Genomic DNA, 15608 nt, shown 5'->3' with positions numbered 1-15608 from the left:
TCCACATTTGTGTCTTTGAAATTGTAAAATCTGTGCATGAAGATCACTATTTGTGGCTTCTGATGGAATTTCACAAGTGACATATTTTTCAATAAACTGTAAAACAGTGGCTTCACTGTCTTGACCAAATTTAGGAGCATCTTTAATCATAAAAGCAAGTGGATATGTGGTGCTCATCTGGCTTGGTATTCTTTTCTCCAAAAGAAGTGTTGCACTTCTCCAAGGGGAGGAACAGTTTTATTACAAATAAAATGTAGCATAGCAATGAAGCGATGGTGAAAATATCTTGAAACATTAACAGGATCCAAAGAAATAAGTTCCCCAGGTGTTAGTATATCTATGTTTGTTTTGTTTTTATTTGATATGCGTAGGAAATCATGTAAATCTTCCCATGCATATTCGGCACAACTTAATGTAACAAACCAAGTGGGTGGGCCAAGGTTTCTGATCATACAATGTACATCTCCATGACGTCGAAACCAGTACTCTTTAGTACCATGCATATTTGCTAATAGATTTGTAATATTTGATTGTAAAACCTCATCCTTTTGTTGCACTTTTTCTAATAATTGTGTAGCTGTCATATTTTGAAAGTGTGATCCTGATTTTAATATGTGTGCAACTCCGTAACATAATGTTGCTAGTTCACTTTCAAAGAGTAGGTGGAATATGTATTCCACATTTTGTCTAAATCTGGGTTCTTCAGAATACATCCGTAATGAGCGGTATTCTGAAGCTGATATTTGAATAGGTCTATCATCATACCTTCCTCCTTTGCCAGTAGGAAAGAGTAGAGGAAAAGCACATGCTTCTATACTTATTTCCTATATGCTGATTGGCGATCCTTTTGTTTAACGCATTTGGTACGTTTCCAGTACATCTTCTAAGGTGTCATTAGAGTGCAAAGGATGAATTGTATAATGGTCTAAAGTATTTGATATTGTAGCAGGATCTAGTAGCTCAAATTGACCAGCTTCTTGTGTTTCTTGAATTATTTCAGTTGTATCTTTCAAGTTTTCTTCAATATTAATTTCTTTGTAATATTCATTATTCTCTTTAAGATATTGCAAGGCTTGTCTAACTTTATGTAAATCTACCAGCTGTTGCCATATTTATTTGTCTTTTGTAGGTACTCCATTTACTAAGATAATTAAAGATTGCTGCATTGGACGTTGCACTCCTAGAGTATGCACATTTTCGTTTAGATCTAATGGTAAATAAACTACTTTTCCACGAATGCCTTTTACCTATTCAGAGGGAGGTAATTTTGCTGTTTTTGGTTGAAGGTGTATTATTGCTTGAAATGGGTGTACTGTTTGAATTATGATGCTCTCATATAAATTAAGTTGTTGTAGAGGTTTTGGTACTGGGTATAATTCCAAATTATTTCTGATAGCACGTGAAGGAGTTTGGTTGTTGTCAAGTTTTGTAGTTCAATAACTGCAAAGTATTAAGGGCTCAGTTATTTGTATTTGTTTTCTGCTACAAGGTAGAGAGCTTATTCAAACCATTTAGAATCTTCATTGTCTTCTATTTTGTATGATAGGTCTACAGTTTTTGTGTTACTTTTATAAAACGTTCTACGGAAACATACACATACAAGGTTTGGTACTTCAGCTGATGTACTTTTAAATTTTAGTATTTCTTTTTTGTATGTGTTTAGCAAAAGGTTGCCATGTGTAGAATTGTTGCTTAATTGGTTTAAAGCTATTTCATTCTGTAAATGGCTTTCACTTCCAAAATATTTTTCTGGATATAGTCAATTTCTTCAAGTAGGTCTTTCGCTGTACCATGTAGAAGGATGTTATTTAACTTTGCTAGTGCTAAAGCAGGACTTTTAGCATAGTACAGTTTATAGACTTGATTTCTTATAGTTGAATGATGTGTTGATATCCTTTTGATATCATGGAAAGTGGTTTTACAAGTAGGTCCTGTAATGCAGATCAATGAATGTCCTTGTAGTCCTGTGTACTTGCGCACTGGGCAGGTATCCATATTTTGCAGTAATTTAATTTTGATTTTGTCTTTGCTTTTTACATATTTATTGAGGAATTGGCATAAAGATTTGAAACATTTTTTGGGAATGTTACACATTGACGTGCATGGCCATGTGTACACTAGACGTTCTGATTCAGTTGAATGGAGGGGTAATTCTAAGTTTTCAGGGCATATTTTTGTAAGGAGTACTTCTTGTTGCATTATGGTATTATTCACTTTTTCATAACCTCGACCACTGCTATGTATGGCAATTGTATTTGTTTGCTTTTGTTTGTACGCTTCTTCATTAAAATATGGTTCTGTGCTCGTAGTGTGATTCCATTCACCTCCGCAGATACTTAAGAAGTTCTTTCTGTTGACATTTCGCTTATTGAGAAGTCTTTTTTGTAATTTAGTTATTAGTTTTGTTAGTGGTTTCATTTTGTTTCACAGTAAAATAAATAACTTTCTTTTTTAGAAGAATTGCACTGTCCATCAACGCTTCTAAGATTAATTTCCTACGATAGGTTTTAAGCATTGGACCTGATTTCTCTCCTGTTTTTATAAGATTTTGAAGGACTTTGTGACGGTACATTTTGGCTAAAATACTTTTCTTGGTATGTTTACTTTGCACTATATTAAAATTTAAAGAAGTAGTTTTATCTGTAGTGATAGCTGATTTTCTGTTAATTGTTTTTTGGTTTGTTTTACATTTTGATAGAGGCGGCAAAGTTTTTGTACTTGAAACTTCTTGTGTTTCACTAAATGACTGTATTAGCTGTTTTGTTTCAACTTTTTTTACAAATTCTGCTAGAGATGGATGCTTATGTTGGACACTTTTATTTTCATTTGCTCTACTTTTGCGTTGCTTTGTAAAGAGTTGACTTTTCGTAGGCATTCTTTAGGGTCTGTTGAATAAAATAAAGAAGGTATGGGTTGGGGTGTTCTGCAATGTACGTGTGCTGTGTGCATGAGTGTTTGAGTAAGATGATAAAGATGTATGTAATGGTGTGTGATTGTGCATTGGGAACTACAACTAGTAGAGATAGGTATTCTTGAATTCATGTGTTACTAAACTGGGGTCCAGATGACCAAAAAAAAGTAAGCTAGTGGTGTGGAAAAGTACAAATAGTAAATCTAATGTATACAATTAAAACAGTTGTTTGTTCTATGATATGAAAATTGTAGCGGTTCAGTTGGGTAATTTGTGTGTCCAAAAATAGGAATTTGTGGGCCATTCTGGCTGTAAATCGAGATTTTTGGACAAAATGGTACACAATCTCTATTTTTAGGCACAGAAATAGCTTGTATTAAATTTACAGTATGTTTGAGTAATAATACAAATATTATGGTGATATTCTACTTACTTTTTTTCTTAAATTAACAGGTAACTTCTTAGTTCTTCTTTGTTCTTCGAATTCGGCTGCTTCTTTTCAGGAGATTGGTCTTCACTGCAATTGTAAAAGCTTAAAATTAGTAAATTTGTTTGTATATAGCGCTGTTTTTAATTTAGATATTGATTTTTTTAATTGAAATCCTCAGAGCCTTCTTTAAAACCATTAAACTAATTTATTTGCATAAGATACATTGCATCAGTTCAGTACATATGATATGTTCTTAATGAACAAATTGTATTGAATGACTAACTGTAGCAAAAAAAATATCTTTACTATGTCTTGTGAAATTTATAATATACCAGTGAATACCACTATTTCTGTAACTAAGCTGTTCTAGGTAAAAGCGCCTCAATGTCATGTCTAACTTAAAGTAATTAAGTAAATAAATAAATAAAAACAAAAAAATATGAAATTGTATAAGTATTTTTTTAAAGATTTAAACATAGATTGTGCTTGCAAGCAATTTTGTTTGAATATATGCAGTCTATATATTTCATTTAAAAAATGTTAGTTGAACATGATTTGAGTGTGTGTGTATAAAGAAAGTAAATAGTATAAAGGTTTATAAGTGATAGTTGATTTTAGGAAATTGAAAAAATACAGTAAATTCATTTTACAGATTACACAAGCTAAAAGTCTGTTTGAAAATGTGTTCATCTACTGTACAAAAAATATGCATACCTGAAGTTTGTGTTCATGCATATGGATATGCATGGAGCTGCAAATAGAAATCTTGGAGACTTGTACAGTATTTCTGGTAGATGGTGCTTGCCAATGATATGACACTTGTACTCAGAGAGATTCACAGTACATTTGCAGTGCTGATCTATGATGATGCAGTTAGATGTAGAGGTCTTGAATGTGATTGGTGCATGGTCATGTGACTTCTTAACTACATCCAATGAGGGAATGGCAGAGAGAGTGAAGTGGAAATAGTAGAAGGGCTGTTCATGTTACGATATGTCCGCGGACATGCCGGTAGTTCGCGGACATCGGTAGTTACATCCGGGGATTTTTGGGTTCAGAAGTCATGCAAATGAGAATGAGTACTGAAAGGGATTGGTCAGGAAAGTTTAGTGGGTGTGCTGTGCCAGAAGAGAGTTTCTCATATACTGTTTTTGTTGAGAGAACAACAGATAGCTATGTCTGTGTGTTTTAGGAAAAAGATTGTATGGATTTTGGGAGATTCATGGATATATTGGTTGAAGGTGCATGCAGAAAGCTGTGGAGTAGCTGTAGATCTTGGATTCCCACATGTGGAACTACACTGGTGTAATGATACACAAAATTGCAAATTTGCCAATCAGGGCTTTAGATGACAGCATTAGCCGCTGAAAGCCAATAGTTTATTCAAAGTATGTGCCAAAAATGCTGACAGTCGTCTGTTGTAGCACTTCCATTACGCAGTAGTGAGCTACAAGGAATATGCAGGCCTAGTAGGGGTGGTAGGTCACATTATGCATTGTAGATAGACAGGCAGGGCGGAGGCCCCAGTTCTGTAGCTAATAGACATTATTGGAGTGTTTGGAACATTATGGCACCTATATAGCTCTTAGATAGCCAATCTTAAGTGCTATGAACACTAAGCTATGAGTGCATGCCTTTTAGAGCTTGCTCACATAGGGTTAATTCATCTCGACTTCTCTTAGAATATTCTGCCTTTCTAACTGTAGCCCTGCATGGTTTCGTAAACAAATCCTGTTTCCCTGAGAAGGCCTGGTACGGCCTTGCCCACACGCTGATAAGGACATTCCACTGCTTTCGCAGAGAGGGCTCCAAGGGAGGGGTAGGAGCGAGCAGGGAGCATCACAGAATTGGGTTTTTCCATGAGCAAGCCTATATTTTGCACAGGGAAAGTTCTGGAACTGTGCGTCATGGACTGACAGCACAAGATTATAAAAATGCATGCCCACATGACTCAGGTGGGAGATCGATCTGTGGACATGGTTCGAGCAAAATCGAGTGTCCGGAACCTGCTGCTCTGTCGGCACCCTACAGCGCTGTCCTCTGAGCGGGGCTTGCAACAGCTAGCTTATGAGGGCCAGGGTCTCCCAGTGCTGATTGAAGGGGCGTAAGACTGTGTTTCTCTATGTTTCTCTAAGTTCTATGTTTCTCTATATTTTGCATTTCACTAAGTTTTGTGTTTTGTAATCTTTTCTAACTTGAATCCCAAGATGTTGCTGAAATTCACTGTTTAGAATAAATGCTAAAACTTTTTGAAGGTGTCATTTGTCACTAGCATGAGTTCACTGCTCGGCACAATAGAACCTGTATTTTGGGCTGAATTGGGTAATTTTTGCTCTCAAGGGCTGGTCCCGAGGAAGATTTTCCCAATATCAAGACATTTGGTGGCAGCTTGGGAATTTGTGCAGAGCAGTGCCTTGCTGTGAAATGACAAATTGTGTGAGAGAACACAGTGCAGAGTGATGAGCAGGCTGTCGCATTTCCTTGGTGGTCTCACTGCAGCTCTGAGACACCAAAAAAGACAGCATGTTGGTGTCGGCTTGCCGCGGCCGATAGCTTGTGTGGTTAAGACTTTCCCCTTCAGTAAATCAGTGGTCGCTGACTTACTGCTTGGGAACAAAGCCAGGGAGCACAAGGCGATAAACAAGCGGGAAATGGCTATGTTTAAAGCGCTCCGATGAATGGTCAAGAAAGATTTATGTTCAATTAGGAAGGAATTTTATCATGCGGTTTCCCCATTTAAAGTTGCAATTTGGAATGCAAAGTGAGACAGAGTTCTCAACTCTATTCTGTCATGAGGGCAGGAAAATAGTTGCGAGGATTTGACATGCAAATTGTGAATAGTAATTTAAACATTGTAATCCAGCCCCAGTGTGCTAGCGAGTGGGGGGCTGTAATGTAAGGAGTCGAAGGTTCGCTTTTTAAATGTATGCTTTTGAAGTGTTGACATTCCTGAAGATAACGTGGGAATGAGCGGTGTTTAGGAGAAAGAGTAACATCTGTGTTGAGAGCCTAAAGGGTTTGTTTTTTGGCAAATGTAAATTCCATGTGCTGGTGGTGCATTCTGTTTAAGGAAACACTCTAAAATGGCGACATTGCATTTTAGCTGTGCCATGCTTACAATGGGTGAGAGACTCACTTAAAAAAGAAAGTGAGTGAATGGCATTTGGATGTTCGATGTTTGTGTATTGATTTGGAATTGCAGAATCAGTTTGCAATGGTTTAGGGGAAGACAATTTATATTTTCTAAATTGCCCCTAGAGTATGTGACTGTTCCCACGCTATGCCATGGATTAAAGTACTGTTGCGTTATAAGTGATGTATGTTTTATAAATAGTGACCTGTTAACTGTGATATATGGTGAAAAATGTTGTTGACACATTAACAGCCCACAAGCAATATAGAGTGTGGGTTGCTCTTGCAGAGAAAAAACGTGCAGGGAGCTGCACTACAGATGACCTGTTTTAAATGCACTGAAATAATTGGTTTTAATTTGGCAATGGTACACCAGAATGGAAAATCTGTGTGTGATAAAACAGCACAAAGATTTAGTGGGCTGCGGGTTCTTTTGAAAGATCGCACATTGCATTGGATTGAGTTTGTGAAGCCAAACTACAAGGTTACGAGGAAAAAGAAAAATGTATGCCTTTACATGGGACATTGATCAGTCAAAACAGGCTAAAAGACGCTTTGTCATTTTGCAAAATTACATGGAGTTGAATCTGATGACAAGGAAAATGTGCCTCTTTTGAAAATAAGAGTCTTGCTGTGCAGAGCTTGTGCCTTGAAGATAACTTGCACTGTCTTGGGCGAGGTGCGTGAAAGAGAAAAAAACAACTGTTGGAGGAAGGCAGGAAAGCAGAATGCCGCGCTCCTGTTCAGTAAAATGGTGTTTATAGAAGCTGGCAGATATGGGAGCTTTTCTGAGTTGCTGAAGCAGTGCAGGAAACAGTTAATCTGGATGAACTGTCTGAAACGAGTGCCTTCCATTGAAGTCGCCCCAGTTTAAGAGTTGTAGGCAAAGAGACAAGCTTGCTGCGTGGCGCTGCCATGTGCACAGGAAAGATAAACAATGACATTCCTGCATTCCATCCCCTGTGAGAGACACCGTCAGTTTGAGCAAAGACTGAGGAGGGGGGTGCAAAGACAGAATGCTGAAACAGAACTGAAGGCAATAATTGCTGTGAGTGAGAAGATGAAAAAGAGCGCAATCTACCTTACACATGCTGATGTATGCATGCTTTCTGACACTGGCATGCAATAACAGAGCTGATCAGAAGTAAAGAATTTGCCCAGTATCAACACTGGAAGGAAAATAAATGCTGCATGCAGAATGGCAGACAGGCACATTGCATCTGAACATTTGGGGAACCTGTGCATCTGTGAATGGGCTAAGAAAAGACAGCTGCCCATTTCAAGAGACATTGCCGTGCAAGCTGCATCCCCATGCCCCATGTGATGTGATGTGAAGTGAAGAGACATTGCCGTGCAAGCTGCATCCCAGTACTCCATGTGATGTGAACTGAAGTAAAGCGCTGTGCACTGGAGAAGAAACCTCTAGGTGCTTTGAGAAGTGAAAATACACAGCAGGAAAAATGCAAGCTACATTTCCAGGGCTGGAGTAACTGACAAAGACATTACGGCGTCCCAGATGGAAGCAAAACTGACAAAGGTAGCCGTATTGCAAGAAACAACATGCAGAGCGGGGTTTTGGAGTATAACATGAACACTGCACATTAGCCATGATCCAGAAGCCTCACGGCTTAGTGCAAGAATGAATGATTTGTTGAAGCAAATAAAGGAACTGATTCAGACTATCGCGCTCAAAGGGGTGGCCCAAGAAATCAGCAGACACCCTTTGGGAAAATGACAAGTGGAAAACCAGAAGCTTGAAAGACACTAGCTGTATGGAGAAAAATAAACAAAGCTGCTTGTGCAACTGCAGGTGGTGTGGGACTGAAAGACTTTACCTTTGAAAAAATGGAGTGATGCCAGCAGGGCAACCTAAATCAAGATCATGAAACACTGGAAGCAAGTTGGCGCCTGGCATTTGTGATCGCTTTGGTGAAAAAGGAAAGCATTGATCCATTGAGAAGTGCGACCTGGGTACTTATTATATGGCTTTTGTAAAATCACAGATCAGTCTGAAGTACCATTGACCAACTATGATCGCATTGCACAAATGAGTTTGTGACTAGGCAATTACACCCCGTATGGTTGAGTGTAAATAATCCCCCAGTAACATGCAGAAGGGTGACAAATAATTGTGGTAGCAATGATATGGTGTGTAGTTACCGGATGAGACTTCTGAAGGTGGGGGTGGTGTTAAGGAAGGGGTGGTTAATGCTGATATTGTAGTTTTGATGACATCCTAATGTGGATAACAATGACATTGTACTTTTGATGAAATCCTAACATTTCTGTTTGTATTTTGCCTAGGCAAAAAACCAAGACAGTTGCGTGCCATGATTGGGGTAGATGTGTGCAATTTGCGGGTGACATTGATCTGTCAAGCAGACGCATTCTCAGAGAAAGCGAGTCACTGCGAGATGATATGTGAATTTTGAACCTGTCCTCAATGCTGCTAACATGCATGACGTATGAGGACATTTGTTCTGCAAACTGTGAGAAGTGTCCAACAGAGTAATAACTTTTGCTGAACTGGCACGGTGCAGACTTGGCTAGTTATCAAACATTTGATGCTACATTCAAATTATGCAGTTGCTGGAAATAACCTGGTTGATATGCTTTGCCTTTCTTGTTTAAAGGACTGTGGACAATGGGTTGTGGACTGTGACATCATGCACCACAAACAGCTGTATGACACAGCACTTGAATGCTAACACATTGAAAAAATGTTTTTTTAAATGCACTTTTTGAGATGAATCTGAAAAAACGAAATGTTTTGCTCTTCCAACTTAATTGCTTTAACCAGAGATGTTTTGCCTTTTCTAAAACTACTACGTTGCACGTAGGCAGGAAAATGATTAATGAATTGTTGGGGCAGCAGGATTATGCAAGCAGGAGCGTAATATATTTTGAGATAAAATAAGTGTGCACACCAAAGTTAGTTGTGCGTAGTTTAAGGTTCTTAATTTGTAGTAATGCTGCCAAGTGTGTGAGCTCTAATTTGAGATGGTAACCTTTGAAACACTGGATACTTTTACAGCCAGCCTTAAGGCGGGTAAATGAAACCAAAACTGACTTGATATTTGATTTTATGACACAGTGTGAGACACGGTTTTTGTTAAACCAACCAGTTTCATGTTTTTGTGGGGGCAGCTGTCTCCAGCACACTAATGCAAAGAGTCACCTTTTGATTGTAGACATGTAGAATAATTCCTTGGAACAGCGCTACAAATGAGTATCCACATGGAATTGCTAGCGTACTGGCCTGGCACATTGTCGGGCATCTTTTGTCACTGACTCATATGACTGGTGCTTATGAAATCCTAGGCCCAAATGTTTCAGTGAATGGATCCAACAATTTGTTTGTTTTATGTTTTTTCTGACCAAGAACTGCAGCGAGTGTTCTCGCCAAGATTTTATGGACTATAACTTGACTAAATGCATTTCACACAATGGTACGATGAAACAGCCACTGCCGGATGGTAGTATGGTGTTTGTAGCTAAAACTAATATTGTATATGGTAGGCATACCACTTGGAGAAGGGTATTCTCCAAGTCACACAAGGTAGAAACTATGAACATGCTAGATTTTTCAGTAGTAAGGCAACATTTAAATTGTAGGCTGGTAATGTACACATCTATTATTACAGTGATACACTTAGGCATAGATTTATCATGAGGCAATGTTTCCTTAGTACTACCAAGCTGCTACAAATGGAGTCCATTTCTATGGCCCATCACCAGAGTGCGCGTAGCTAAGGAGCTAGATTCATTAATTGCGGGAACAGCGGGGAGTAACAGGAGCTTTATACGATTTTGACACAGAAACTGTGCACAATAAGCTAGCCACTATGGGTTCTGATGCCAGCTCTGCTATAAAACCTCTGGCCTAGTGGGGTCCATTGATACGCCCAACACTGCTACAAGTATTGGCCACCACTTCAGATGGCAAAACTTTAGTTATGAAGACATTTTTTCTGCCATAGGGTAGGTCAACAAGACTGCTAAATACACACGATGCATTTTATGGCAAACATTGTTAAATCAGCACTTGTTGGCTTTTCGCTCCGAGTGGGGGCGACCATCCTAAACCCACTGGCACACAGAGCTACAGTTACCAGCAAACATATGGATCAAACCGCTTGCTTTTGATTGCATGAATAACACATGCCATGCTTTATGCAAATTCATAGAATTGTTTTTATTTAGATAACCTGGTGCCCATGGGTTCACCTTGCTCATGAAATTAGATAGTTTTTGGTTGGGTTCCACATACATGGGGGAAGTGTCTAATCACACAGCCCATAGTCACGTTTGAATGCCCTGGGATCAGGGGGAGGGTAGGCCCTTAGAGTGAAAGGCTGCCAGGTTTAGAATTGGTAACCATACATAAATGCAATAGTGCATTGTAGATTAGACTACACTGGATTGCCTTGATATTCTAACTGCATGCTGCTTTTTAACTGACAATCAGTTATACGATAATTATTTAGGTATTTTAGTGTAGGCCAGGTTTTGGCTAGAGTAAATGCCCATGTTCACTTTGTGTAGGTATTTTTGTGTAAACCAGGCTTTGGCAAGGGTATATGTCACTGTTCACTTTGTGTACATTTTTGTTTAGGTAGTGTTTTTACTAACCTTGCATGCCACGCTGACTAACCACTAGAAGATAGTTTGCTTAAACCTCTTGCAAAGCCCCAAGGTCTTTATCACTGCACTACATACTATGCTGATGGGTATTAGCCAGCATTGTCACACACACTTTGAATAGGGGTGGAGTGTAGTGATACACAAAATTGCAAATTTGCCAATCAGGGCTTTAGATGACAGCATTAGCCGCTGAAAGCCAATAGTTTATTCAAAGTATGTGCCAAAAATGCTGACAGTAGTCTGTTGTAGTGTAGCACTTCCATTACGCAGTAGTTAGCTACAAGGAATATGCAGGCCTAGTAGGGGTGGTAGGTCACATTATGCATTGTAGATAGACAGGCAGGGCGGAGGCCCCAGTTCTGTAGCTAATAGACATTATTGGAGTGTTTGGAACATTATGGCACCTATATAGCACTTAGATAGCCAATCTTAAGCTCTATGAACACTAAGCTATGAGTGCATGCCTTTTAGAGCTTGCTCACATAGGGTTAATTCATCTCGACTTCTCTTAGAATATTCTGCCTTTCTAACTGTAGCCCTGCATGGTTTCGTAAAGAAATCCTGTTTCCCCGAGAAGGCCTGGTACGGCCTTGCCCACACGCTGATAAGGACATTCCAGTGCTTTCGCAGAGAGGGCTCCAAGGGAGGAGTAGGAGCAAGCAGGGAGCATCACAGAATTGGGTTTTTCCATGAGCAAGCCTATATTTTGCACAGGGAAAGTTCTGGAACTGTGCGTCATGGACTGACAGCACAAGATTATAAAAATGCATGCCCACATGACTCAGGTGGGAGATCGATCTGTGGACTTGGTTCGAGCAAAATCGAGTGTCCGGAACCTGCTGCTCTGTCGGCACCCTGCAGCGCTGTCCTCTGAGCGGGGCTTGCAACAGCTAGCTTATGAGGGCCAGTGCTGATTGAAGGGGTGCAAGACTGTGTTTCTCTATGTTTCTCTAAGTTCTATGTTTCTCTATATTTTGCATTTCTCTAAGTTTTGTGTTTTGTAATCTTCTCTAACTTGAATCCCAAGATGTTGCTGAAATTCACTGTTTTGAATAAATGCTAAAACTTTTTGAAGGTGTCATTTGTCACTAGCATGAGTTCACTGCTCGGCACAATAGAACCTGTATTTTGGGCTGAATTGAGTAATTTTTGCTCTCAAGGGCTGGTCCCGAGGAAGATTTTCCCAATATCAAGACAACTGGCATGGAGTATGTGGAATGAAGTCGTTGGACTTGCTACCTCTCTGTGCCACTTTGGAGACAGAGCAACATCCAGACATAATTGTAATTCATTGTGGAGGGAACAGTTTAGGACATGTGACTGGAATTTTTTTGTAATTTGCTATGAAAGAAGGACTTGGGAAGGTTATGGACATGTTTCCTAATTCTCAAGTGATATTTTCACGGATTGCGCAGAGACAAATGTGGCTTCTTTCTTCTTCATTTGGTCCACAAATGGAAAAAGCAAGGCACAATGTTAATAAAGTTGTTTGTGCCTTTCTAAAAGATTTTGGCATGTCTTCTATTCACAATGAAAATATTCTGTTTCGTAGTACAAACATTTTTCGCAAAGATGGAGTCCATCTTACTTAAGGTGGCAATCAGATTTTTCTGAGAAATGTACAAAATGCATTGCGACCTTTTTTGGAATTACAACATCCATTTTGAAGTAGTTGTTAAGCATTTATAATTTTTGACTTAGAAACACCTCCCAAAGGCTCTTTGCAGAGCCACCACTTCCTCCCAGAGAAAATTGCAATGTTTGTGACAGGGTATAAACCCAATTTTTTAAATGTTCGCGAACTGTCCGCGGACTTCTAAAAAATACAAAGGGCCTTGCTTCATTTATTTTCACTTCCATTTTTGAACTGTGAAAAGCAGCTCTGAAAAGAGCCTTATTGTTTTTTTGATTTTTGATATTTTGTATTTTTTTTGGTTTTTCATACACGACACACTAGGAGAGGAGGGGAAAGGAAGGTAAAGGGGGAGACACCAACCACAGGGATAAGAAAGGGCGAGCTGAGAGAGGAAGATGTAGAGTGGGTTTCATTTGGGTAGTGAGCAGATCTTCTCGTGCTCTGAGACGATAGTCTCAAAAGCACTATGAAGTTGCTCCCCCCTGCAGAGTACTGTGTCACAGTACATACATACAACTGTGACCCTCGAAAGGTAAGGGTCATCAGCATTCTGTATGGCTTGTGAGGCAGCTTGAGGAAGACGCTGTCCCACAGAGGTGATCCTTGTGGTGACAGGATCAGAAACAGAGGATGAAGTAGAGGAAATCAACCTGCTACGTTCTTCGCAAGGTACAACCCTGCAAATAGCCCCAGAGTGAAATGATCTCAGGTGTCGCTTCATAGTAGTGGTCCCAAAGCTGTACTTACCTTGCTTCCCGCGACTCAGTATCATTTTGCACTCATTGCAGGTAACACGGTTCGCACAAGCCTTAGGAACATTCAAGGGTTTTTCGGTTTTACTTGGAACCATAACGTCCCTTTGACAATGTTTTGTCACTGAATTTCATAGGTTTTTAGTAGCGCACTTAACCATAACATGCCTTTAACAAAGTTTTTTCATTGAATTTTATTTGTGCAACTTAACCATAACGTCCCTGTAACGCAATTTTCTTTTACTGCATTTCATAGGTTTTTATTAGTGCAACCTCATCATAACATCCTTTGCAATAGATGAAGACCACTAGCATCTTAGGTCCTCAAAGTGGGAACCCCAGGTGGTAAAAAAAAGATTTTCCTTCCCAAACCGGGACGCCTGCGGCGTCCCGGTGCAGGAAGGAAAATCTTTTACCAAGATGGCCACCATGGAAAGGGAATGCAGGGTGTATAAAGAGAACACAACAGGACATGAGCAGGGGGTGGACGAGAGGGGATAGACACACACAGGGCATGAGCGGGGGGTGGGCGGGAGGGGATAGACACACACGGGGCATGAGCGGGGGTAGGCGGGAGGGGATAGACACACGGGGCATGAGCGGGTGGTTGGGGCGGGAGGGATAGAGACACACGGGGCATGAGTGGGGGGGCGGGAGGGATAGAGACACACAGGGCATGAGCGGGGGGTGGGTGGGAGGGGATAGAGACACACGGAGCATGAGCGGGGGGTGGGTGCGAGGGTTAGAGACACACGTGGCATGAGCGGGGGGTGGGTGGGAGGGTTAGAGAAACACGGGGCTTGAGCGGGGGGTGGGTGGGAGATATAGAGACACACGGGGTATGAGCGGGGGGTGGGTGGGAGGGATAGAGACACACAGGGCATGAGCGGGGGGTGGGTGGGAGGAATAGGGACACACGTGGCATGAGCGGGGGGTGGGTGGGAGGGATGGAGACACGCGGGGCATGAGCGGGGGGTTGGTGAGAGGGGAGAGACACATGGAGCGGGGGGTGGGTGGGAGGGGGGTGACAAACGGGGCATGAGCGGGGGGTGGGTGTTAGGGGAGAGACAAACGGGGCATGAGCGGGGGGTGGGTGGGAGGGGAGAGACACATGGGGCATGAGCGGGGGGTGGGAGGAAGGGGAGAGACACACGGGGCATGAGCAGGGGGTGGGTGGGAGGGCTAGAGACACACGGGGCATGAGCAAGGGGTGGGGGGAGAGACACACGGGGCATGAGCAGGGGGTAGGCGGGAGGGGATAGACACACGGGGCATGAGCGGGTGGTTGGGGCGGGAGGGATAGAGACACACGGGGCATGAGTGGGGGGGCGGGAGGGATAGAGACACACGGGGCATGAGCGGGGGGTGGGTGGGAGGGGATAGAGACACACGGAGCATGAGCGGGGGGTGGGTGCGAGGGTTAGAGACACACGGGGCATGAGCGGGGGGTGGGTGGGAGGGATAGAGAAACACGGGGCTTGAGCGGGGGGTGGGTGGGAGATATAGAGACACACGGGGTATGAGCGGGGGGTGGGTGGGAGGGATAGAGACACACAGGGCATGAGCGGGGGGTGGGTGGGAGGAATAGGGACACACGTGGCATGAGCGGGGGGTGGGTGGGAGGGATGGAGACACGCGGGGCATGAGCGGGGGGTTGGTGAGAGGGGAGAGACACATGGAGCGGGGGGTGGGTGGGAGGGGGGAGACAAACGGGGCATGAGCGGGGGGTGGGTGTTAGGGGAGAGACAAACGGGGCATGAGCGGGGGGTGGGTGGGAGGGGAGAGACACATGGGGCATGAGCGGGGGGTGGGAGGAAGGGGAGAGACACACGGGGCATGAGCAGGGGGTGGGTGGGAGGGCTAGAGACACACGGGGCATGAGCAAGGGGTGGGGGGAGAGACACACAGGGCATGAGCAGGGGGTGAGGGGAGGGCTAGAGACACACGGGGCATGAGCGGGGGGTGGGTGGGAGGGCTGGCTAGAGACACACGGGGCATGAGCGGGGAGTTGGCGGAGAGACACATGGGCGTGAGCGGGGGGTGGGTAGGAGGGCTAGGGGCATGAGCGGGGGGTGGGTGGGTTTGCTAGAGACACACGGGGCA

Source organism: Ambystoma mexicanum, chromosome 5p (genome assembly GCF_040938575.1).
Source record: "Ambystoma mexicanum isolate Mex_15411 chromosome 5p, UKY_AmexF1_1, whole genome shotgun sequence".
Classification (NCBI taxonomy): domain Eukaryota; kingdom Metazoa; phylum Chordata; class Amphibia; order Caudata; family Ambystomatidae; genus Ambystoma; species Ambystoma mexicanum.
This window is presented reverse-complemented; position numbering follows the sequence as displayed.